The sequence below is a fragment of the Ursus americanus genome, chromosome 27 (genome assembly GCF_024610735.1).
Source record: "Ursus americanus isolate L20-20 chromosome 27, mUrsAme1.1.p, whole genome shotgun sequence".
Classification (NCBI taxonomy): Eukaryota; Metazoa; Chordata; class Mammalia; order Carnivora; family Ursidae; genus Ursus; species Ursus americanus.
In genome coordinates, this window is record NC_142153.1 from 17,472,338 (window position 1) to 17,498,937 (window position 26,600).

The 26,600-nt window shown below is 37.1% G+C and overlaps 1 protein-coding gene across 1 annotated transcript in view; it reads left to right on the forward strand.

Moving 5' to 3' along the window:
* NRG1 (neuregulin 1) overlaps window positions 1–26,600 on the forward strand; it is a 1,040,075-nt gene that overhangs the window by 61,817 nt on the left and 951,658 nt on the right. The window lies entirely within an intron of this gene.

Sequence of the window (26,600 nt, forward strand, 5' to 3'; positions counted from 1 at the left end):
AAATTCTGATTCTGTAGTGGTGGGGCAGGATTCTCAAAGTGTGTTCCTTGGAGCAGTAGCACTGGCTCCAGCAATATCAGATACACTCGATCTGCTAATGAGACCCTCGGGATGAGCCCCAGAATCTGTTTTTAACAAGCTCACCGGATGGTTCCTGTGTACCTTCAAGTTTGAGAATTACTGCTATAGAGAGTACTCTTTAGGTATTTTCCCTGGACCCTGAGGCTTGCTATTCTGTGATTGAACCTTGCGTTATTGAGTTGATACTTAGCAATTGAAAAAGTTGGGCGGAGATCTTCCTTTTCGTTCCTGACTGGCTTTGAATATCCAGCAAGTTAACTGGCTCTGTTAAAGTATGTATTTCTTGGTCCTTAACCACTCCATGTTTCAACCCTGAATATTCCGTCTCATGGAATCATAAACATCACTAGCACGTTTAGACATCACTACATGGCAATTATGTAATAGTTTAAAAGATAGATGGAAGAAGAAGCTAAGTGTAACACCCCATAAGAAAATATTCTTGCAGAGTTTCAGAGGTATCAGTGAATATCATCTGGGTTTTACATCTTTATGTCAGTTTAGTCCCAAAACATGGATATTTTCAATCCTGTTGATGGACAGTGACCATTGTTACCCCCATTCTGTGACTGCATGGTTCTGATGGTTGCAAAGATGCTTAGCAGGGCCTTCATGAACGCTGCCATCACAGTTGAAGGAAGGAAAAATTTTTGTAATGGGGATTGGATTTTCTCGGAATTCTGTTTTCTTAAGGTATTTGCAAAAGATGAATGTTACCACTTGTAATGTCTCAGCAGCTATAACTTTTAATCTCTGGAAGTTTTGTTGATTTCCTCTATAGCTGAAGAAATGCACATTTTATATTGCTATTATTTGTCAAATTGTTTACAAGGCCTCCAATATAGATGGGCTGAAGCTGTGTTTATGCTTTTCCACTGGGAGGTTTTCGTCTTGTGGAAAGGATCCATTTATTTTGTGAATCTCTAAAAAGCAATGTGAAGAGTTCAGAATTTGTAAGGGTATTCAGCAAGTGTTCCAAACAGGAATATTTGGGCACACGAAATAGCTATGTTTTGATGGAGAGAGTGCAATATTTCAAAACCTATCTAAAAATATATATATATAAGAATTCCAGTGAACATTTAAGGGTAATGTGTATCGTGCTATTAGATCTCTCATACAGAATTCACGTGAAGTGTCTTCTGCAGTTCCTTTCTGAAAATAGTACAGTGTGTCTTCAGCCCTCATTTACAACTTACAGAAATTTACCCACTTTCTGCAGAAAATTGGAAAGAAGCAGATATTTATTCCTAAGCTAGAATTTTGAAGGCCAACAATTAAAATAAACATGTCTCTGCCAAAACTTGAACTGAATTAAAAAATTTAGCATATAAATTAAAGCTTACTTAAAACTAAATTTATCAAGGAAATACATTTGTTTTGCATTACCGGTTTCAATTATTCTGAAAAGGTTTTTATTTTTATGGAACACTGAAGATTTTTTAAAGTTTCAAACAATTGGTTGGACAACTGCACCATTTAAAATGAGTTACGAAGGTCTTGCTTAAATATATGAATTATTAGCACACAGTTGATGACCTTACACGGGGACGTTAAAGCAGCCACGATCCTCTTAGTTTAATGTCCTTGTTCCCAGGGGGACTATAAAATAGCTGGTCTGTAGACTTAAAATAGGTAATATGGTGGGCTGAAAACATATGTAGCATTCTCTGCCCTCTTATTTATTTCTTTTTGTTGGGGATCTGAATTTTGAGACCTCTTCAATGAATTATTCTCAGTCAGATGTTAGTATTCTTAGTTTATTGCCATAGAGGATAAGAGATTATTTCCTTTAGTAGCTCCCTGTTCTTATGCTATTTGCACAATCTTGCCTAATTAATATGTTTTCAATACTTTACCACATAATATTTTTTTCATCTAATGAATATTTAGTTCTTTTTTCTACAGTCTTATTGAGGTATAATTGACAAATAAAATTGTAGGTATTTTAGGTGTGCAAGGTGATGACATACGTATACACTGAAATTATTTACTACAATCAAGTTAATACATCCATTACCTCACATTGTGTGTGTGTGTGTGTGTGTTGAAAATGCTAAAGGTCTCAGCAAATTTTAAGTATACAATACAGTATCAACTGTAGTCATCATGCTGTACGTTAGATCCTTAGAACTTACTTATATTCATCTTATAACTGAAACTTTATACTCTTTGATGAACATTTCACTGTTTCCCCCAACCCCCGGACCCTGGCAACCACCATTCCGCTATGTTCTTATAAGTTCAACTTTTTCTTCTTTAAGATTCCACATATAAATGATACCATCCGGTATTTATCTTTCTCTTCCTGATTTATTTCACTTAGCAGAATGCTCTCCAGTTTCATCTATGTTGTTGCAAATGGCAGGATTTTCTTTCTTTCTTTTTTTGTTTTTAAATGGTAGAATAATATTCCATTGTGTGTCTCTCTGTAAGATAGGCATCCAGTTGTATTCTATCATATGTGGGTATCAACTTTCCCAACACCAGTGTTGAATAGACTCTCCTTTTCCCATCATGTATTCTTGGCACCCTTCTCAAAGAAAGATTAGTTGACCATATATGCATCCTACATAAATCTTTTACCTCAAACTTCTATTGACTCCTGCTTGCTGTGCCAAGATTCAAGGACCCCAGGTTACTGTTTTTATTTTACTTTAATTCAACGGCAACTCTTCCTAATGATAACTCCTCTGCTTCAGCAAGTTCAGTGACTTGGCTTCCCTCAACACATGTCAGGTTCATGCAATGTAGCTTCTTGGGTTAAGTTGCCCTTTCTTCCTACAGAGGTCCAGTCAGATCATAAATATAACTGTCCCGACATATAGAGGAAGGCAGACCCATTCTAAAGCTATTTTAGAAATTCTGTGTTGTAAACATCTTAACTAAAACAAATTTAAATTTATCCAGGTTATTGAATTTTCTTTCAATTATACTACCTGCTTTTTAAACAGAAAATGTTAAACACAATCCTTTCCAGATAATGTAGGGTGACATTATATACAATAAAAATAAGTTGTAATACAGTTATTTCTATTAGACAGGTAAGATATTAAGCACTATCGTCCTTGTTTTAAATGGACCTGGACTGTGTCTTTCTTGTTTTTCCATCTATTCTAATATTTAACTTAAAAATTTTTTTTCTATACTGCTATTAGTATCTATCCTACTGCTGAATTTGTGTCTGAATAGAAGTACTTTCTAATAAAATTTTTCAGTTCATTGTAGGTTGGTGGAACTTCCGAAAAGTTTTTAATTTAAAAAAACAAATAGACTTTGAATAAGGTCTAAGGAACTAGCTTATGAATAAAGTACATGAATTGGTGGTACTATTTTTTTTTTTTGTCTGCCTAGATACTTTTATTATTTGCTTATTTCTGAGTTCTTATCTATGATCTGGATAGTACAAAATATTACAAAATTCCAAATAAGTGGAATATTTCTATTGTTTGAATGGTAAGAGTGTGGTAAGCTCTGTTGTGGTTTGATATTTTTCAAGTAAAATGTACACACATGTTGATTTATTGGCCTTGTAACCAAAGTTCCCATCAAACTTGAAAGCTTACTATTAATACTCATAACTCTTTTTTGATTGGTTAGAAAAATTAATATGATTCCATCTCTCAAATAAGATTCTGGTGACTTTCCTCTGATTAAGCATAAGTAGAACATATTTCTGATTTATTGTTTTAAGATAAAACCTTAAGATATTTTAAAATAGAATTCCACGCAGATTTCCTAGAACACATAGCTGCATGAGAAGAGTGGTTTTCAAAAGAATGTCTCAACTCTGGAAATGTCGTTTCTCTTTTGCTCTTTTATCCTCCATCTTCCCCCCTCCCGCCCCCCATCTTGCCACTGTAGGACAAGAGATATGATGAAAGTTGGAAAATAGTAATTTATGGAGAAAGCCTGTGTTCCATGCTTTATGAAAGTAAATTGTAGAAAATTAATGTTGTGACAAGATGATTCTATTTTGATGAATAAAATTGTTGAAAAGCTATCAAGCCCCACTGTTCCTCTGCTGCAAGATTTTTTTCCCTCTCTATTCTGCATGTGTATTCTTGGCTTCCCTCCCAATTAGTCTTTACCAAAGGGTGATAATTAGGGAGATAGGATTTCGACCTACCTTGTGAACAATAAAAATACTTACCACCCATTTTTCTACTTGCTAATTCTATGTGTACTAATACTCTGTGCTTTCAGAAAGAAAAACTCCTACTTCTGTGATTCCTACTTAACAAAGGGGGTAATCGAATGCCAAAATACAAACAATTTTAGGGGCGCCTGGGTGGCGCAGTCGTTGGGCGTCTGCCTTCGGCTCAGGGCGTGATCCCGGCGTTCTGGGCTCGAGCCCCACATCGGGCTCCTCCGCTATGAGCCTGCTTCTTCCTCTCCCACTCCCCCTGCTTGTGTTCCCTCTCTCGCTGGCTGTCTCTCTATCTCTGTCGAATAAATAAATGAAATCTTTAAAAAAAAAACAACAATTTAAAACTGCTTCACGAGCTCCAAAGAACAACGTGCGAAAAGAATGCAATGCTTGTTCCATGTCTGACGATTGAATTCATGTACATCTTATCGGCTAAATTAGATGTGTAATTTCTTACATCCTCTCAAGTTCCCTAGTGCAAGAGCAGTAAATTAAAATTAGATTTTTACCTTAATGAGTGTTTCACATAGGTTATACGTTCGCATGGCCCAAAAATCTGAATACGTAGTAAAAGATTTCCTTTGTATGTCCCCATTTTCCTAGTCCCCTTTACTATCCCTCCTCCCCCCACAAATACAGAGAAAGACAAATACTATATGATCTCACTTACATGTGGAATCTTAAGGAAAAAAAACCGAAACAACAACAGTAACAAAACCCACAATAAAAACCTGAACTCATAGATAGAACAGATTGGTGGTTGCCAGAGACTAGATGTTGGGGGTGAGCGCAATGGGTGAAGGGGTTCAAAAGGGACAAATTTCCAATTATAAATAAGTCCTGGGAATGTAGTGTACAGCTGGGTGAGTATAGGTAATAATTATGGATTGACTCTTTGAGAGTTGCTAGGAGAGTAGACCTTAAAAATTCTCATCAGAAGAAAGAAATTGTAACTTTGGGGGCGCCTGGGCGGCTCAGTCGTTAAGCGTCTGCCTTCGGCTCAGGGCGTGATCCCAGCATTATGGGATCGAGCCCCACATCAGGCTCCTCCGCTATGAGCCTGCTTCTTCCTCTCCCACTTGTGTTCCCTCTCTCGCTGGCTGTCTCTGTTGAATAAATAAAATAAAATCTTTAAAAAAAAATTGTAACTTTGTTGATGGATGTTAACTGGGCTTACTTTGGTGATCATTTCACAATAGAAACAAGAGAATTAGTCCTCTGTAACTAGTGTGTTTGTCTTTTCCTATACTTTAAATTTTATGGATGTTTTGCTATATTACTTATTTTTAATGGTTGAATTTTTATTGTGAATTGCATTGTGTAGAATTATAAACATTTTTTTTTTAGATTTTATTTATTTATTTGACAGAGATAGAGACAGCCAGCGAGAGAGGGAACACACGCAGGGGGAGTGGGAGAGGAAGAAGCAGGCTCACAGCGGAGGAGCCTGATGTGGGGCTCGATCCCATAATGCCGGGATCACGCCCTGAGCCGAAGGCAGACGCCTAACCGCTGTGCCACCCAGGCGCCCCAATTATAAACATTTTTTGACATTATTTTGGACTTGAGTTATACCTTGTATGATATGAATATCAGATCTATTTTATTTTTGTTTCTATTTCATTGGTATATCTTTGCCTACATTTTGATTTTAATTTTTGTGAATCCACTGTGTTAGGTGTTCTTTCAAACATTGAGTTAGATTTCTCTTTCTGATTCGATCTTATAATCTTTTAACAAGATAAGCCTATTGATATTGATATAGTGGATGTATTTGTTCTGAGTGCTGTCATATGTTAGAATTTTTGTTTTCACATTAGCTTTATTATGTTTTTCTGTGGTTTTTCATTATGTTATTTGTGTCTTTTGCTTTAAGTATTCACTTTTTTTTGTTATTGGGAAGGTTTCCTATTCTACAGGTTATCTTTATAACTGTTCTTTTATATTAAACCCTCAGATCTCCTTTTCTTTAGAATGTATCTGTTTTCTACTATGCTCAAAGATGTACATGAATACCTGTCTCTTCTTCCTCTTTTTCTTCACTCACGACCACCCATGTCTGTGTTATCTTGCATTTACCTTGTGTAAAATACATTTCTACTTCTGTTTTTTGGGATCTGCTTTAATGATATTTGATTTCCAAGTATATGGTAAGGCAATAAACATTTTTTTTCAAAAGTTTTTCAACTTTCTAATTCTTTTCTCCTCTTATTTTTACTAATTGTACCATTTCTACTTGTCAGAGTATATAATGTTCACTTTCTGTTTTAGTCTTCTCAGTCCTCAAATCTTTTTTTTCCATGTCTCTCCCCAGTCATATTTTATTGACTGAAGCCCATCTAGTATAGTCTTCAAGAAAGATTATTTTTTGTATGTTAATAGCTATTTGTTGTCTTTATTCTTTTAAAAATTTCCCCCAGGTTTTTGAAGATATAATTGACACGGAAAGTGTGTATATTTAAGGTGTACAATGTGATGATTTGGTATATGTGTACAGTGTGAAATGATTACCACCACCAAATTAATTAAAACATCCACACCTCACAGTTACCTTTTCTTTTTTGGTTAAGATCTCTCTTAGCAAATTTTGGCAGATTTCAAGTATACGGTACAGTATTATTAGCTATAGTCACTTTACTGTACATTGTTCCTTTTATTCTTATTTGAGAGAGAGAGAGGGAGGGAGAGGGAGAATGCAAATGGGGAGGGGCAGAGGGAGAGGGAGAGAGAGAACCTCAAGCAGACTCCCCTCTAAGTGTGGAGCCCAACACAGGCCCGATCACATGACCCCGAGATCATGACCTGAGCTGAAATCAAGAGTCAGATTCTCAACCAACAGAACCACCCAGGTGTCCCATGCTACTTCTATTCTTGAAGGACAGTTTGACACACACATATATATATTTTTTCTTTGAGGGTCTTTAGAGGTTGCTATACTGTGTATGGAGTTGAGTGCAACAGTGGAGAAATTTGTATTTTCCACTTAGGAGTAAGTGTTAATTTCTCGGGTCTGCTCTAGTTTTTAAAAAATTATTTAAATTTCAGTAAAACTTACTTGGCTGCGTATCTGGGTTGTATATTGTGGGTTAGTTTTTCATGGTCCACAGTATAATTTTAAATATGTACAGTTTTTTATTTCAAGGAATACTTTTGGAATTGTGTTTTTAAATTCTTTGTTACGCTGTTTTTTCTTTTTAAGCATTCCAAATATGTTTATCTACTTTATCTGTCTTCTCTGATTCTTTTCAAGCCTTTATTTCCATTTAATTTTGTTCTACTTTTTTTTTTTTTTTTATTATTTCTTATGTCCCTTATGTTTTCCACAGACTGGTTTACTCTAAGGTGTTTTGCTTTTTTATCATTTCTGAGAATTTTTCCTTAGTGTTTCTTGAGTTCTGACTGCTCATATTTGAACTCCTCCTGTTGAATTCCCATTTTTTTCTTTATGGTTTTAAAAGACATCTCTCCATTTATTTTATAAAATTAATGACAAAAATTGGGGTCATATCTTTATTCTGTAGCAGAAAAGAAATCTTGTATTCCTTATTTGTTAGTAAGTTCTACTGCTCTTTCTCAATATTTTTCTTACACTAACTTCGTATCAGTGCCGTGCCATGTTTTTGTGTAAATAAGCATACCCCTCAGGTATTGTGGGTTTGGTTCCAATCAACCATGATAAAGCAAATACTGCAATAAAATCAAGACAAATGAATTTCTTTTAATTCTCTGTGCATATAAAGGTTATGTTTATACTGCAGCTTATTAAGTGTGCAATAACATTATTTCTAAAAATTGTACATGTAAATATCTTAACTAAAAATATTGCTTAAAAATGATAGCCATCATCTGAGCTTTTGGAGAGCTGTAGTCTTTTTGCTGGTAATAGGTCTTGCCTTGATGTTGATGACTGCTGACTGATCATGCTGGTGGTTGTTGAAGGTTGGGGTGACCATGGCAATGTCTTAAAATAAGAGGACAGTGAAGTTTTCCCTATCTGTTGACTCTTTATTTCGTGAATGATTTCTCCGTAGAATGTGATGCTGTTTTATAGCATTTACCCAAAGTAGAACTTTCAAAAATTGGAGTCAGTCCTCTCAAACCATGCTGCTACTTTATCAACCTATTTTATGTAATATTCCAAATCCTTTGTTGTCATTTCAACAGTCTGCCCAGCATCTTCACCAGAGTAGATTTCATTTTAGGAACCACCTTGCTCATGCATTAGAAGCAAGCCCTTGTCTTTTCAAGTTTGATCACGAACTTGCAGCAGTTCGGTCCCATCTTCAGGCTCCACCTCTATTCTCTTGCTATTTCCACCATATCTGTAGTTACTTTCTCCACTGAAGTCTTGAACCTCTCAAAGTCGTCTATGAGGGCTGAAGTAAATTGCTTTCAAACTCCTGTTCAAATTACTATTGTGATCTCTTCCTATGACTCATAAATGCTCTTAATGTCATCTAGATTGGTGAACCCTCTCTGGATATTTTTTACTTTACTTTGCCCAGATCCATCAGAAGAATCACTGTCTGTGGTAGCTATAGTGCTACAAAATGTTTTTCTTAAATAATAAGACTTGAACCTCAAAATTACTCCTTGATTCGTGGACTGCAGAATGGATATTGTATTAGCAAGCAGTGAAACAACATTGATCCCATTGCACATCTCCATCAGAGCTCTTGGGTTACCAAGTGCATTGGCAGTGAGCAGTAATAATTGGAAAGGAATTTTCTTCTGCATAGTAGGTCCCAAAGTGGACTGAAATATTCTATAAATCGTGTTGTAAACAGACTCATGCAGGCTTTGTTGTTCTATTGATAGAACACAGGCAGAGTAGATTTAGCATAATTCTTAAGGGCCCTAGGATTTTCTGAATGATAAATGAACATTGACTTAAAATCACCAGCTTCAGAGGCGCCTGGGTGGCACAGTGGTTAAGCATCTGCCTTCGGCTCAGGGCGTGATCCGGCGTTCTGGGATCGAGCCCCACATCAGGCTCCTCCGCTATGAGCCTGCTTCTTCCTCTCCCACTCCCCCTGCTTGTGTTCCCTCTCTTGCTGGTTGTCTCTATCTCTGTCAAATAAATAAATAAAAAATCTAAAAAAAAAAAAAAATCACCAGCTTCATTAGCCCCTAAGAGAGTCAGCCTGTTCTTTGAAGTGAGTCATTGACTTCTCCTCTCTAGCTATGAAAGTCCTAGATGGCATCTTCTTCCAATAGAAGACTGTTTCTCATCTACATTGAAGTTCTGTTGTTCAGGGTAGCCACCTGCATTAATTATCTCAGCTAGGTCTTCTGGATAACTTGCTACCGCTGCTGCATCACCACTTCCTGCTTAACTTTGCACTTTAATGTTTTGGAGATGGCTTCTTTCCTTATATCTCAGGAACCAACCTCTTCTAGCTTCAGACTTTTCTTCTGCAGCTTCCTCACCTGTCTCAGCCTTCATAGACTCGAAGATAGTTAGAGCGTTACTCTGGATTAGGATTTGGTTTAAGAGAGTGTTGTGGCTCATGATCTTCTATTCAGACCACTAAAACTTTTTCCATATCAGCAATAAGGCTGTTTTGCATTCTTATCTTTTGTGTTCACTGGAGTAGCACATTTCGTTTCCTTTGAGAACTTTCCTTTTGCAGTCACAACTTGGCTAACTGGTGCAAGGGGCCTCGCTTTTCACCTGTCTCAGCTTTTTGACATGCCTTCCTTTCTATGCTTAATCATTTCTAGCTTTTGATTTAAAGTGAGAGATGTGCAATTCATCCCTCAGTTGAACACTTAGAGGCCATTGTACAATTGTTGATTTGCCTGATTTCAGCATTGCTGTGTCTTAGCAGGGAGGCTCGAGGAGAGCGAGCGAGCGATGGGCAATGGCTGGTCCATGCAGCAGTCAGAACACAAAATGTGTATCATTTGTTTGTTGCCTTGTATAGGCATGGTTTGTGTCACCCCAAAATAATTACAGTAGTAACAGTGGAGACAACTGGTCACAGATCATCATAACAAAATAATTATGAAAAAGCTTGAAATATTGGAAGAATTACCGAAAGGTGGCACAAACACAAAGTGAGCAAATGCTATTGAAAAATTGGTACCAAGAGACTTGCTCAGTACAGTGTTGCCACCACCTTCAGTTTGTATAAAGCACAGTATCTGCCAAGTGCAATAAAACGAGATATGCCTGTTCTCAGTATTGAATGAGTCGGGTCTTCCTGACTTAGCTGTATTAGCAGAGATGTTATGAGGTGGGGGGGAGAGGGGGATCCATATAGCCTCCCAAACTTTACGACTGAAGGCTCTTTAGTTGCTTTCATGGAGGCAGAGTGCTTGTTGCTAATATGGCTCATTTGATTGGTTGATCCTTTTCTGTGTAAGTGTGTGTGGCTCTGTCTTTTCTACTCTGCTTCATGCTGTGTCCAGGAAGGCTTCTGCACCATTCCTATTCACTGCCATACTTTCTGTCATTTCAGCACATGGTGAGGTGTTGGGGTGGTAATATCTTCTACTCTGTGAGTTCTCTCCATGGTGATGTATTTTTGCTGGTATTTTCAGAGACCTGTCACTGCTATTTAGTTGACCTCACTCTTCACTTTATTTTCCCTTTATGTCTTTCTTCTCACTTCTGCCAGACCTCTACTCTATTGACAAGACAGTTTAGCATACAGAAAATAAAGTTTTAACACCTCAAGGTACCACACAAGTGGAGAAAGTGATTTTGCTGATATCTTTGGAAATCTGCCACGGAAGGGCCATCTTACTATTCTCTGCATTTCTTTACAATTATTTCTATGTAAGCTTTCTGTCCACTCTCCTTTCCTTTGGGGGAACTTATACAAGTTTGTCAGGTGTGCAGGTTTTATTCTTACAAGTTTGCCAATAAACAGAGATGGTTTAATTTTTTTTCTTTTTATCTTGTTAATTTTATATCCTATCCAGGAAGTGGATTTTTTCCCCCCTTCTGATCCCATGTTCATGCTAGAAGATAAACACTGATATTTTATTTGTTGGTTTTGTTCATTTTATTAGGTTTATTTTCCATTGATGACTATATACATAGTTCAAAATGAGATGTGCATCATTATTGGCTATAAAATTAGCCAGGGTTTAGAATTGTAGTGTGAAGAGCGTATTTGTATCTTTTTTTCCCTATTCCCCCATGAATCATGCTGATATCTATTTCTCGTTTTCATTAAGTTTTCAGTATTCATGGACTGTCTTGTTACTGTGTGACCATATGATGCTTTAACTTAGAGTTCTGTGTGAGAAAAGGGGTTCTTGGTCTATCATCATTATGACTAAGCATTTCATGAGCCATGTTAGGAAATAAAAAGCACTTTGCGTTCTAAGGTAGTTATATGTATAGGTCTGTCTATCTAGTCACCTTGCCTAGCACTAGTCCCCCAAATTAAGGGAGACTTGAGCTCAAGCTAATATTGTAATGGAACCAACTATTCACTGAATTTTGCAGAACTAACGTGTACACTTATGTGACATTGCTTGCAGATATGATAAACCAAAGAGGAAACTGCTGGTTCCACTGTGAACAGAATAATTGTAACCTTGGTAGCCTTGTACTTTCTAATTTTTTTTCTCTCAATACCTGCTATGTTCTTTGTCAAGGCTCCTTGCACATGTTTAAATTTTTGCAAGTAAAAGTATTTCTCTTTTTTGTCTCTGTTTTTCTCTTTTACATGTGATATTTCACTTACGACAGACACAAACAGAACAAATAACATTCCTGCTATGTGTATGTAAGGATGAATACGTAAGATTTAATTAAGGAGACTCATTTAATAGAAACTTTAAGATTAGGATCATGATAAAGTCTTTAATTGTAAATAGTTGTATTAAGTATGATAAAATTGCAGAGTGAAAGCCTATAATATATGTAATCTTAGAGGTGGAAACAAGGTGAGGTTTCATGGACAAAATGTGTATGTACCCAGATGTAGGCCAGAGATTGACTAGTGCAAAAAAAGAAAAAAGGTTGATTCAGCCTAATTGAGATACATGATCCATGATTAGGTTAAGAAAAAGTCTACCTATTTAATAATTCCGAGTTCACTTGGTCACTTGGACTACTGTCAAATTCTTTGTCAAAGTACAGAGCAGCTTCCTAACAGAGGTGTGGGTAATAATAAGCTTACATAAATTTCTAAAACAATTTTAATGTAATTGAAACAAGAAAATAATTAAAGTGTGTAATAACTTTCTATTTAAATTCATTCTTAACAGGGCAGTTTCTTATTTGTGAACTTTTGGGTTATGAATTTAACTACTTTTTTTCAAGCTCTTAAAAATTATTATTATAACCAACTGGCAACGTAATTACTTCTAGGGAAGGAACTGTGTTTTGGGAAAAATACTTGATAAGCCATTTGGGATGAAATGTGAGAGATTTTGAAAATAGTAGCACCAGCAAAAAATTAAGGTGTTCAGTATCATAAGATGGGAAGAGGTTATTTTGATCTACTGTAAGGCATCAGATTAGATGTTCAAGGTAATCCTTGAGAACTTTTCTAGATCTCAGAGGATACAGAGGTTTTAGCAGACATCTGATTTACCATTTTATGTAAATATACCTTCAGAGTCATTGATATTTAGAATTTTATAAAAGCTTTACTGAGGAGCAGTTCAAAAATCTATAGTTTTAGGATTGTGATTTTAATTTTTCAGAGAATATGTGCCATTTATTTTCCCCAAAGCTAGTGAAGTTTCACTGTGATCTGATGTCAGCAGCACAGATGAGATCTGTATGAATACCTTCAATTGATGTTTGCAACTAGACAGGTAATTTTGCAAATACCCAATACATAATGAGCGTGAGAGGTTGAGTCTGTGCCAAGTGACTGTTTGCAGGACAGCGTCTCCTCAGGGACATATGTTAGCTACTTTTGAGAAGCATTCACTGTTCCCCTTGGGTGGGTGGTGGTTTTTCTTACTTTGTTTACTCTCTTGTGAACTTTCTTCTATTTTTTTTTTCTTTTTGTTTCTTTTTTAGGTGAACTAGTCATCATGCATTACATATGTTAATTTCTAATTCCTCTCCTTTCCCTCCCATCTTTCTTAACTGATAGAGGCAAAATGTGGTCATTTGTACTCAAAAGTGTGACTCGATTATATGTTAGCTGGGTGTAAACAATATGTGCCTAATTGAAATTGCCTTATTTCTAAGGATTTCAAAGTTGCTTTGTCATGTTGCGTCGGTATCCTTCAAATATTCCTTTTCAGAGAAAGAGGATATAAAGAATAATGTTTACACTGTAGAATTTGCCTCCACTTATAAATTCTTTATCAGTTGGTTCTTAGTACCATATATTACCCTTGTTGAAATAAATACCGTTTTCCTTAGTTGTAGCTTTTTCTCTGTATACTTTTAATAAGTTTAGAGAGTGTCATTGAAATATTTAGTCCACTGTCTAACCACATAAAATTTTAAAAATGCATAGCCTTTATTTTTTTTCAAATTTTTATTAGTTAATATGTAGTGTAATGTTGGCTTCAGGAGTAGAATTTAGTGATTCATCACTCACATCTCACACCCAGTGCTCAACACAAGTGCACTCCTTAATACCCATCAGCCATGTAGCCCATCCTCCACCCACCTCCCTCCATCAACCCTGAGTTCCCTACTGTTAAGATTCTGTTATGGTTTGCTTCCCTCTCCTTTTCTCCCCCATATGTTCATCTGTTTTGTTTAATAAATTCAGCATATGAGTGAAGTCATATGGTATTGTCTTTCTGACTGGCTTATTTTGCTTAGCATAATACACTCCAGCTCCATCCAGGTCGTTGCAAATGGAAAGATTTCATTCTTTTTGATGGCTGAGTAATATTCCAGTGTGTGTGTGTGTGTGTGTGTGTGTGTGTGTACACACCACTTCTTTTTTATCTGTTTATCAGTCAATGGATATTTGGGCTCTTTCCATAATTTGGCTATTGTTAATAATGCAGCTATAAACATTGGGGTGCAGGTACCCCTTTGAATCAGTATTTTTGTATCCTTTGGGTAAATAACTAGAGGTTCAATTCTGGGTCATAAAGTAGTTCTATTTTTAACTTTTTGAGGAACCTTCATCCTGTTTCCCAGGGGTGGCTGCACCAATATGCATTCCTACCAGAATGTAAGAGGGTTCCCTCTCCACATCCTTGCCGACATCTGTTGTTTCCCATGTTGTTACCTTTAGCCATTCTGACAGGTGGAAGGTGGTAGCTCATCACGGCTTTGGTTTGTATTTCCTTGATGAAGAGTGATGTTGAGCATCTTTTCATGTGTCTGTTAGCAATGTGGGTATCTTATTTGGAAAAATGTCTATTCGTGTCTTCTGCCCATTTCTTAACAAGATTATGTTTTGGGTGCTGAGTTTGATAAATTCTTTATAGATTTTGGATACTAACCCTGTATCAGATATGTCATTTGCAAATATCTTCTTCCATTCTGTAGGCTGCCTTTTAGTTTTGTTGACTGTTTCCTTTGCTGTGCAGAAGCTTTTTATCTTGATGATTTCTCAGTAGTTCATTTTTGCTTTTGTTTCCTTTGCCTCTGGTGATGTGCCTGGTAAGAATTTGCTATGGCTGAGGTCAAAGAGGTTGCTGCCTATTTTCTCCTCTAGGACTTTATGGTTTTCTGTCTCACATTTAGGTCTTTCACACATTTTAAATTTATTTTTGTGTATGGTGTAAGAAAGTGGTCCAGTTCATTCTTCTGCGTGTTGCTGTCCAGTTTTCCCAACACCATGTGTTGAAGAGACTGTCTTTTTTCCATTGGATATTCTTTCCTGCTTTGTTGAAGATTAGTTGACCATATAGTTGTGGGTCCATTTCTGGGTTTTCTGTTCCATTGATCTATGTGTCTGTTTTTGTGCCAGTACCACACTGTCTTGATGACTACAACTTTGTAATATAGCTTGATGTCTGAAGTTGTGATGCCTCCAGGTTTGTTTTTGTTTTTTGTTTTTGCTTTTAAGATTGCTTTGGCTACTCAGGGTCTTTTGTGGTTCCATACAAATTTTAGGCTTGTTTGTTCTAGCTCTGTGAAAAATGCTGGTAGTATTTTGATACGGATTTTATTAAATGTGTAGATTACTTTGGGTAGTATAGACATTTTAACCATATTTGTTCTTCCAATCCGTGAGCATGGAATGTTTTTCCATTTATTTGTATCCTCTTCAATTTCTTAAGTGTTCTCTAGTTTTCAGCATACAAATGTTTTATCTCTTTGGTTAGATTTATTCCTGGGTATCTTATGGGTTTTGGTGCAATTATAAATGGGATCAGTTCCTTGATTTATCTTCTTCTTCATTATTGGCTTATAGAAATGCAACTGATTTCTGTATGTTGGTTTTATACCTTATTATGACTCTGCTGAATCTGCGTATGAGTTCTACCAATTTTTTGGTGGCATCTTTTGGGTTTTCTGCATAAAGTATCATATTATCACAAATGCATACTCTTTAGGGCAAAGTCTTGAAAAGTGGCAACTTTAATCAGACCAAAGCACCATCAGATGAAGATCATAAAGCACTATCAATTCTGTAATTTAAAAGGAGGCATGCCCAATTTACATATTTGGAAAATGTTAGAGCTCTTAATTTTTTGTATTAAAGAAAATAAAGTTTTGTGCACTGGAAGTACTTGTTCAATGTTGATAGTTTTTGGCTGAACTGGTAATAAAAATTTCAACTGTCTTTTCCTTCCCTATGTTCTTTTTGTTCTATCATTCTAAGTTTCTTAAAGGAATGGTGTGGAGAAAATTAAGTATTGATGGTGGGGAAGATACGGGATTGGGTTCATGTGGGAGCCTGGAAGGAAAGAGAAGTTGATAGGAGGACACATGAGAAGAGCACTGATGGTCAGTGTCTATCACTTGGAATACCCCTGCTCTCATCAGTTGAGTTCCTTGGGCACATTCACTTCTGTGAAAACAAACCACTTCAACCAATGCTCTTTGAAAAGAGTCCACAGCTTCATATTTATTTGCCTGAAAGAAGTGATTTAATGTCTTTGAAAATCCAAAGCAATTAATTTGATTTTTAGTGATGCCTTTTTGTTTTGTTTTGTCCTTTCAACCCCCCTCTGAAGTGCTGCAACGTAGCATAAGGAAAATCGAGTGACATTTTTGTTGTTATTGTTGTAGATAAATTATTTTTGTAGCAATCCTTGAGATACCTGGGAATACCCTAAACTGTTGAAAAACCCCTGGTTGGGAATTACCACTTTGGAAAGAGATTGCCATGGTTACTGTACTTCGTGTTGTGATTAATGCCTCTTTGAGTTGTGTGTGTGTGTGTGTGTGTGTGTGTGTGTGTGTGTGTATTTAGACATCTGTTTGTGTTCTATTTGGTAAACATGTTAGATTTTTTCCTTTCAGAGAAATAGCAATTTCTTCAGCATCTTAAAAACAAGATTGCTTACATTGTTTAATGGATATTTGCTGCGCAGAACTCTTTTTTTGTGAGGAGTGAAATACTCGGAAAATGAAACTTGTTGTAAAAGATACCTGCTAGTTCTACATTTCTTATTTGAAATTGTGTTTGCTTTTACTTTCTTTCATCATTTAGTATGGAAAAGGCAATGTAGACATTATAAATGAGAATTCCACATCCGTCTTTTCCTTAGTATATACTTCAGATAATGTGTGTAACTAGACCAGGTGGCTCTACAGGTTGTGTAGAATGTTGTTTCATTTATGTCAGGCATGCTTCTTTTGCGAATCCTTTAATGCACTCGTGGGTGCTCAGAGTGGTTAAAGGCCTAAGCTGCTTCATGCTCAGTAGCAGAAAACGTTCAGTCCCACAAACACTGCTCGCTCCTAAGTAAATCAGCATGTTTGCAGCAGGATTTGTGCACCATCCGCAACTATCCTTTTTCTGTGATAAAGCCTTCGTACACAATTGTTTGGTTGTTTCTTTTTATCTCTTGATACTCACAAATAATGCCAGTAGAGAAACAAACTTAAGAAATACTCAACTGGCACCGTTTATATAGATGGCCATAAAATTTCAAGAACTGAAGCCTTTCTTACGAAGGTGATGTACTTTCAGAATTGTTGGTCTAGATCAAGAAAAAGAGTCAGTAATAGCAAAAGCAAAACCATCTCTAACAAGGGAAAATATTTCTACAGTGAGGTTGTTCTTAAATATGTGTGTGTGAGGATTGAGAGTATTTTATATGGGTTCTTGTTACATGTAATAGCATGTTTAGAAAGCACTAGTTATTAGGGAAAAACACTGTGTGTGTGTGTGTGTGTGTGTGTGTGTGTGTGTGTGTGTATGTGTGTGAATATCATCCGGATATCCTATCAGTGGTACCTCATGTCCTTGGTTAATGCACTAAATAATAAATATGTATGTGAAAGTGATCTGGCTAAAACATCTGCCATGCCAAATGATTACCTGGTTTGATTCATTTCCCCGGATAGTCTGCTAGGTGACCATTTGTTTTGTTTTGTTTTGTTTTTGTTTTTTTTCAAGCGTGCACAAAAAATATTCAGACTCCTGTAGTTAATCTGCATGTACCATCACCTGGTTTTGATAATGACCAAATTATGGCCAAACTGATTTTGTCTATAATTCCGTCTGATCATCTTCCCCAAGGTTATTTTGAAGCAGATTCCAGATCATATCATTGCAGTTGTAAATTTTTCAGTGTCCATCTCTGAAATATTAGAACTGTTTGTTTTTAACACAATCACAGTCCTCTTAATCTGTGTTCCCTTCTGAAACTGAGACTTGGTCCAATGTATCTTTATACTGCATTCTGTCCTTCACATAGTTTCAGACATATATTCTTTTAATATTCTCATTTGGTTAACATGTCAGGACTTTTCCTATCAGTCAGAGAAATCAAAATGTCTCTAGTGTCTTAAAACAAGATTGTTTACGGGCACCTGGGTGGCTCAGTCGGTTAAGCATCCAGCTCTTGATTTCAGCTCGTCACGGTCTTAGGCTCCTGAGATCGAGCCCTGCATGGGGCTCTGTACTCAGCATGGAATTGCTTGAGATTCTCTCTCCCTCTGCCCCTGCTACTCATGAGCACATGTCTGTGCACTCTCTCTCTCTCTCTCTAAAATAAATCTTTAAAAAAACAAATGAGATTGTTTATTTAATCTTATGATCATTTGCTGTGAACTGTCATTTTATTTTTTTATTTTTTAAAGATTTTTTATTTATTTATTTGACAGAGATAGAGAGAGCCAGTGAGAGAGGGAACACAGGCAGGGGGAGTGGGAGAGGAAGAAGCAGGCTCCCAGTGGAGGAGCCCGATGTGGGGCTCGATCCCAGGACTCTGGGATCATGCCCTGAGCCAAAGGCAGACGCTTAACGACTGAGCCACCCAGGCGCCCCTGGTCTGTCATTTTAAGTGAGGCGAGAAATACTCAGAAAATCAAATGAGGTATAAAAGGTGCTGGTTCTACATTTCTTATCTGAAACTGTGTTTCCATTTTTAAAAATAATTTAGAAGCTCTGTGACCCCCAAAGAAGTTGTCAAGATTGAGATGTGGAAGTAAGTCCTGGAAGTTAGGGGTAAGAGAGAGTGATGTTTTGTTGGTCAGCTCTAATCTTAGAACTCCTAAATATAGATCTTTGAAAATCTAAAATTGCCACAGTTACTTTTTAGAAAGTTTCCATTTATAGTGCTTTCACTGTTTTTTCTCCCCCTTTTAAAGGTAAATTGAGCTTTCTTTTAAGTAAGTATTGATACAAAAGGTGGGCATACCGTCTTCTGGGGCATTGACACTTGAAGATGAACCATAGTCCTGCATGACGTATGTCAAGATAAGAATAAATGGAAATTTATGTGCAGAGACACTACAAAGTGTGTGTGAATGTTCAGTCTCTGGTGTTACAGTTTTTAAGTGAATATAGTTTTTATTTTGTTTTGTTTTGTTAGTAAGGTCCTGATTTTTGGCATAATTCATTAGGAGAAAAAGTGTCTTAGTAGAGGCTTGGCTTTTCCTTAATCCTCCACAAAATAGTAAGTTGTGGGGTGAGTACGCATTGCACTAAAAAGCCATCTGAAATGTCCTTGTTTCTGCGAATGATGGAAGAACGGGCTTTTAAAAAAATGCATGTTTAATAAAAGATCACCATTTCTAGCTGCTTCCTTCTGGAGTTTTCTTTAACCCTTTGTTCATATCTCTCTTACAGCATCTATCAGATTATATTTTAAAGATATAACCATCTTTCCATAATAGATCTTCCTGAGAGCTTTCAAACATGTCTTGCTTATTTTCCTATTGCTGGTGGTGGCATAGCATCTGACACATAGTAGGTGCCTGGTACACATGTTTGATTGGGTATGTGAATGATGAATTGATAACCTCCTGCAATGCTGTGATAATGGCCTTGGCCCTGATTCAGGAAGTGAAACTTCCTTTCATTTCAGGGTGGGAATCGAGGAAGGAAGGAAAGAAGCAGAGCTTATGGAAGTTAGATGCAGGGATGACACTGAGAAGGCTTCTTGTCTCATCACCTTTATTTAGCCGGTGCTTGCTTGGCAACTTGTAAATTAAATCATTCCTTAGGGGCGCCTGGGTGGCACAGCGGTTGGGCGTCTGCCTTCGGCTCGGGGCGTGATCCTGGAGTTCTGGGATCGAGCCCCACATCAGGCTCTTCTGCTATGAGCCTGCTTCTTCCTCTCCCACTCCCCCTGCTTGTGTTCCCTCTCTCGCTGGCTGTCTCTCTCTCTGTCGAATAAATAAATAAAATCTTTAAAAAAAAAAATCATTCCTTAAACTTTGCATCGGAGTAAAGAAATGCTGCGTGGATAAGCAGAGGCATATCTGGGCTTAATTTTTGTGGGCAATTACGTGTATTTTGATGGATGGAGCTATGGATGCAGAACTGATAGCGGAAAGCCAGGGGGTTTTCTCTGCTCCACCAAATCACATATGACTAGAAATTGCAACCAGACAGCAATCTGTGAAGCAGGCAAGAGGAGCTCCGCCGTCTGTGCCTGCTGTGGCTGTCTGGCACCCAACAGCACCAGATTTGGTGTAAGTGGGGCTTCTGTTTAGGAAACTTTGCCAATTTTTTTTTCTTGAAAAGTGAATTCTGGCTTTGTTTCCGCATACTTGTGTAGGACTAAAAATGTCTCAAAATTGCAAATTTGTTTATCATAACCGACGAATTAGCTCTGAGCTACTCTTGCTGTAGGATACTGTAATGCTGTGTTGTGAACATTTGCAGCTGCTTTCGACGGGTAAAATTATGTTAGCATTTTTCATTTTGATAGCTTTTAGATCTAAATATAGGTGTCATTCCTAAATTATCTGCCCTCTCCCTATGCATGCATTCAAGTAGTCAAATCTGGGTAGTTTCTATAAAATACTTTCAAAAAATTATTTTCTGTCTTTTTTTATCCTTTGAAATATTTTCTTGTGCAAGAGTAACACTTCTTATCAAATCATCCTTTTCCCTTGACTCTTTTCCTCTGGCAAATTTCACGTCTTGGAGTTGTATTATAACTTTCTTTACTCCTCTTCATTTTGGTCTGAACATTGATTCTCAAGCATTGAATTTCCCTTCTTTTTTTTTTTTCTTTCTTTCCTTCCTCCCTCCCTCCCTCCCCTCTTCCTTCCTTCCTTCCTTCCTTCCTTCCTTCCTTCCTTCCTTCCTTCCTTCCTTCCTTTTTTCCACAGCTTGTGGTGCTGTTTATTCTGCTGGGGCAGATGTGAACATTTTTCACAGTGCCATCTTTCCCTTTCTTTTCTGTGTTTATTGTCCAGTATTCTTGCTCTTTAGAACTTATTTTTGAAAATTAATTGAAGAAAGTAAGTCTTTCCTATAAGTGGACTTCCATATATGCAGTAAATTTCCTTATATGTCAAAAATAAAAAGCGATCAACAATGTTTCTTCTGTGCTTCCCTTTATAGTGCGTAGTGCCACAGTTTAATGCAGTTGTCCAAGTCATAAATCCAGGAGTGGTTCTAGATTTTCACTAATTCGCCCACCCTCTCTTTCTCATCTTACTAAATATTCCTTGCTGCCTCACTGTCCTTCCACCAGGGCTCCTCCTACATGAACTCACAGTTGACTGTCTCCGTTACTGCCCTGGACTCCAAATTGTCTACCTTCCTCCAGTTTCTGCCCATTCACCACTTACCCCTACATTGTTTCAAACTTGTCTTTATATCTTTCTTAATGTCAAAGCTGAGTAGCCCTTCTCGGGCTTAAATCTTCCACTGGGTTCCCAGAGCTTTCAGGTTGAAGTTCAAGCTCATTAGCACGGCATACATGGCTCTTCATGACCTGACATTTTCATCTCTGGTCACTTTCCCAAAATACTACCTATCCAGCCTGTGACTAACTAGTTTTAGTCATTTATGTTGTGGTATATACCATTGTGATTTTCCGCGTGCATTTGTTCACCTTCAAGTCTCTCTATCTTCTTCCCCTTATGTAACTAATTTTTTCCTGGCTCTTTGACACTGGATACTGTTGTCACCTTCCTAGTGTCTAATCTGAATGCCTCTCATCTGTACTCCCATAGACATCGGCACATTTTCTTCCCAGCGCTGATCATCCTTTATTAATGCTGTTGGTTCACTGTCCCTTGACAGTGGGCATAGAGTCTCCAGGGTCTATTGTAGTATTGCTTGCAAATGCCTTGTATGAATAAATGGATAAATGAGCCTAAGAAATAGGTTAATTGTTCTTAAGTGTTTTCCGTATTTTCATTGACTTTTAATCAAGCCTTGGCCTCATTCAATTATATTTAAATCCTGATTAGGGTATTCAGTTTAAGCCATTGTAACCTTAAATGTTGACTCTAAGAACATTACCAAGACTGGTATTGTTGACCTTGCATTCAGACAAATAATCAGACACACAGAATAAAAGATTTAACCCATAAAGTATATGACTTGATGGAAAGACATTAGAAAAGAACTGAAGAGCTCTTGGCTCAAATATCAGGTGCTTCTGCTATATATTCCTATTTCTTGCTATCATTTAAGAAATGTTAACTTTTTAAAGGTTAATGTGATGGCGCTAAGCCCTCTCTGGGGTGTGATTGATCTGTTTAAATGTAAACCACATTGGTGACTGTGATATATAAAGTCATAGTGTTGAAAAAATTCAACAACAGTTAGGCTCTTTAAAAAAAAATCAAAATGTGAAAATACTCAGGACAAATGAGAAGTCTTGTATTGAAAATCTTTGCGATTATAAATTTTAGTCTTGAGGCAGAGCTTGTTTTAATGAAACTGTTTAGAAACCTCTTGAGTTTATAAGAGAAGATACAATAGAGGTTATTTTACAAGCTATCAAGTGAGACTCCTTGCTGGGATCTTTCACTATACAAAGTGATTCTGTATTTGAGTGCCTTTCTCATTCTTTTGAGTGTGGAGGGACCACAGTTCACCCTGTTGGTCTGTGAAAGGGTAAGTGAAGAGGACAGAGAGGAACTGGCCGGGTCTTATCTGCCTCATGTGAGCAGGGCAAGAGTAGTCCTGTGTACCAAGAGGAAGCTTGTTATGAATTTGTGTAACTTAAAAAAAAAAAAAAAGAAAAGAAAAAGAAATACCACATGCACTTTCTTGTCTGGTTCTTCTTGCTTTCTAGCATCTTCTTTAACTGCTTGTCATGAGTGAAATGATCTATAAAGACAGAGTATCCTGTTAGCATCTTTGGAGCACTGTGTGCTATGTCCTCTAAGTGTACCTTCTTAATTAGCCACCTGTGTCATAGGTCTTAGCTCTAATTTAGAGGTAGTGAAATCGAGACTTGGATTAAATGAGCATGCAACACATATTCAGAGTTAGAGATAATTTTAAGCAGGAATGGCCCATAAAGGTCATGTAGTCTCTCTTGTCATATGGGTGAGGAAATAAACCCAGGGTTCAAGGAGTTTCCCAAAGTTGCATAGTTAGTGGGTCAAGCAGGGGCTAAATCTCATTCTTCCTGGATTTTAGTTCAGTATTTGCTTGGTCATTATTCCCAGAAGAACTTTATCTACTCCTTGTATTTATAAAGTTATTTAATAAGTGAATTGGTAATCATTATATCCTCTCTCATACATACGCGTGTACACACACACACACATACACACACACACAAAGAAGAAAGGTATAAAGGTTAAGAATATAAATTCTGTAGTTACTCAAGTGCCGAATATGGAAAGAAAACCTAGTGGAAGAGATGAAACTATTCTTTCTGCTTGAATAGTATCTTTAGGCCAAGGCCAATGGCACGTTCAGAGAAAATGTACAAAATTGCTTTAGTAACTCAATTTCAGAAGAGTTTGACCTTGTCAGAAAGATCTTCTGTATCTGCCTGAGAAATATTAAGGAATCCAAGATAAAGATGATGTGTTCAGGATTCTCCACTGCATTGGAATATCGGGCAACTGAAGGGAGAAACTTCTGTTTGGTCTTTTGAGTGACAAGTCTGATAGTTAATATTGTCAGGCAGAGTATGCTTTTCAAGAGTTTGATCCTTGGCCCTTCACCACCAAAATACTCTAAAGTGCTGGGTTTTAAGCAAATTACTTTTGATTATGGTTTTGAGAAATGAAAGGATGGCAACATTTTTACGAACCAAATGCGAATGAATGTTACTAAAGATTTATGATACTTATTTGTAGAGGAGCTTTGTGATAATGTGAAATATGAGTAACTCTCCTTCATACTGGCTATATGACCTTGGAAAAGTCACTTCCTTTTATTTTCCTTTGTGGAATAGCCCTAATACTTTCCACTGGATTAAATTTGATGTATATCAAAAAGCCCTGTAAATTGCAGTGCTCTAGGTCAGGGGTTGGCCAGCTTTTTCTGTAAAGGGCCCAATAGTAGGTATTTTATGCCAGCACTCCACTCTGCTATTAGAGTGTGAAAGCAGCCCTAGACAGTACATAAACAAATTAGTGTGGCTGTATTCCAATAAAACTTTATTTATAGACAGAAATGGAATTTCATGATACATGTCATGAAATCTTCTTCTTTTGATTTTTTTTTCCCCCAACCATTTCAAAATGTAATGACCAGTATTAACCTGCAGGCTATATATAAAGATGTAGATTTGGCCCGAGGCCTGCAGTTTGCCAGACTTTCTGCAGGTGATTGTCCAATTAAAAAATAGTTCCAAATTTGGAGGGATTATGGTACAGTGGTAGTGTTACGGGATTGCATTCACTTGAACCACTTAGACGATTGACTCCAGTTTCTTCCCATGACACTGAGAACATGTCTTTGCACGTGTTCCCAGGTAATGTCTGAGAATACAGGTGCAGAAACAATTTTCTGTTGTTTGCCTGCCTCGCAGTGAGGCAGAAAGTCTCAAGTAGTGAAAGCAGCACACTGCGCCCACACAACTCATAAGTGGTGTCAGCATTTCTGTTCAAAAGCAAATTTTTCGAAGTTTTGAGGTCTCAGCACTTTTCCAGGCACCGCAGATTGAATCTTGGCACACAAATTCCCAGTCTCAATGTAAAATGCTCATCTTTCTTTTTATTTTTGCTAGTTCTATTCCAGAGCCAATCTCTTTATGTTACAGAAACAGACTGAAAATGGAAAGCGCATTGAAATCAAAACAGTCAAAGTGGGGAAAAAAAAGGTGCTTATTTAATTTATTTATTTGCACCTGTTGGCCCAATAGGTTTATTTTTAAAGAATTTTTTTTTATGTTCAGTTAGCCACTGTATAGTACATCATTAGTTTTTGAGGTAGTGTTCAGTGATTCATTAGTTATGTATAACACGCAGTGCTCATCACAACACGTGCCCTCCTTAATACTCATCACCCTGTTAACCCATACCCCCACACCCCTCCCTTCTGAAACCCCCAGTCTGTTTCCTGGGATCCATAGTCTCTCATGGTTCATCTCCCTCTCTGATTTCTCCCCCTTCAGATTTCCATCCCTTCCCCTATGGTCCTCTGTGCTATTGCTTATGCTCCACATATGAGTGAAACCATATGATAATTGTCTTTCTCTGCTTGACTTACTTCACTTAGCATAATCCCCTCCAGTTCCACCCACATCCATGCAAATGGTGGGTAATCATCCTTTCTGATGGCTGAGTAATATTCCATTGTATATATGGACCACATCTTCTTTATCCATTCATCTGTTGAAGGGCATCTCGGCTCCTTCCACAGTTTGGCTATTGTGGACATAGCTGCTATGAACATTGGGGTGCATATGCCCCTTCTTTTCACTACATCTGTATCTTTGGGGTAAATACCCAGTAGTGCAATTGCTGGGTCATAGAATAGCTCTATTTTTAACATCTTGAGGAACCTCCATGCTATTTTCCAGAGGGGTTGTACCAGCTTGAAGTCCCACCAGCAGTGTAAGAGGAAAAAAAAAAAAAAAAGAATTTTGCAAGATTCTTCTGAATTCTTCTTCTGAAAAATGTTTGCCCTTGGACTTGGTATTTTATACAGATATTTTACAGTGTTATACAGTTAGTTGAAATGAAGAGATTTCCATCATATGGTTGGTTTTGTAAAATGTGTTATTATACAGGTGACAAGTGTGGTCACCACAACTGTTACATAAGAAACAGATGACTAAGGAGGATCACAAAATTGCAGTATTGATGATCATTGCTTTTTCATTGCCTTTATTTGAAAGATCATAGTGACAGAATCTAAAACAGGATTTGAGGTTTGCTACACATGTAATGGAGTCTTCATTGTAGGCCATAGAGCACTGTCTGTGTCGAGGCTGAATTCCTTTTCCAATGGTTCTAATGAATTATTTGCCATGAAAAAAGGTCTGGTTGGTAAAATTAGAGGGTACAGCTTTATAATCACCTATTAATAGGTGTCTGCCTAAGTAAATATAAGAAATGACAAACTTTTATGTACCCAATTTAGATGAAAGATACTAAAAGAAGACATGAGCTGTGAAGTGTTACAAGATCAAGACTTTTTGAAAAAGGTCACCAGCCACTTAGCAACTAGTCTTCAGGCCTGGAATTTCACTGGAAGAGAAACAACAGGCTGCTATTTTGATGGAAAGAGAAACTTTATAAGGCAAACTTCTGGCATATAACTTATGAAACTAAAAAAATTCACGTGCTTTAAAAATCGATTTTAGTAGATCAAAAATGAGGTCTGGACATCTTTTTTATTGAAGTTATATTAGTTTCAGGTATCCAACATATCAATTCAATAGTTCTATACGTTACTCAGTGCTCACCATGCTAAGTATAGTGATCATGTCACCAAACAATGTTATTACCGTGTTGCTGATTATATTCCCTATGCTGTACTTTTCATCTCCATTATAACTCCATCCATAATCCCATTCATCTCTTTCACCCATCCTGTCATCTGCTGCTCATCTGGCAGCCATCAGTTTTTTCTCTGTATTTTGGAGTCTGTTTGTATTGATTTTTAGATTCCACGTGTAAGTGAAATCTTATGGT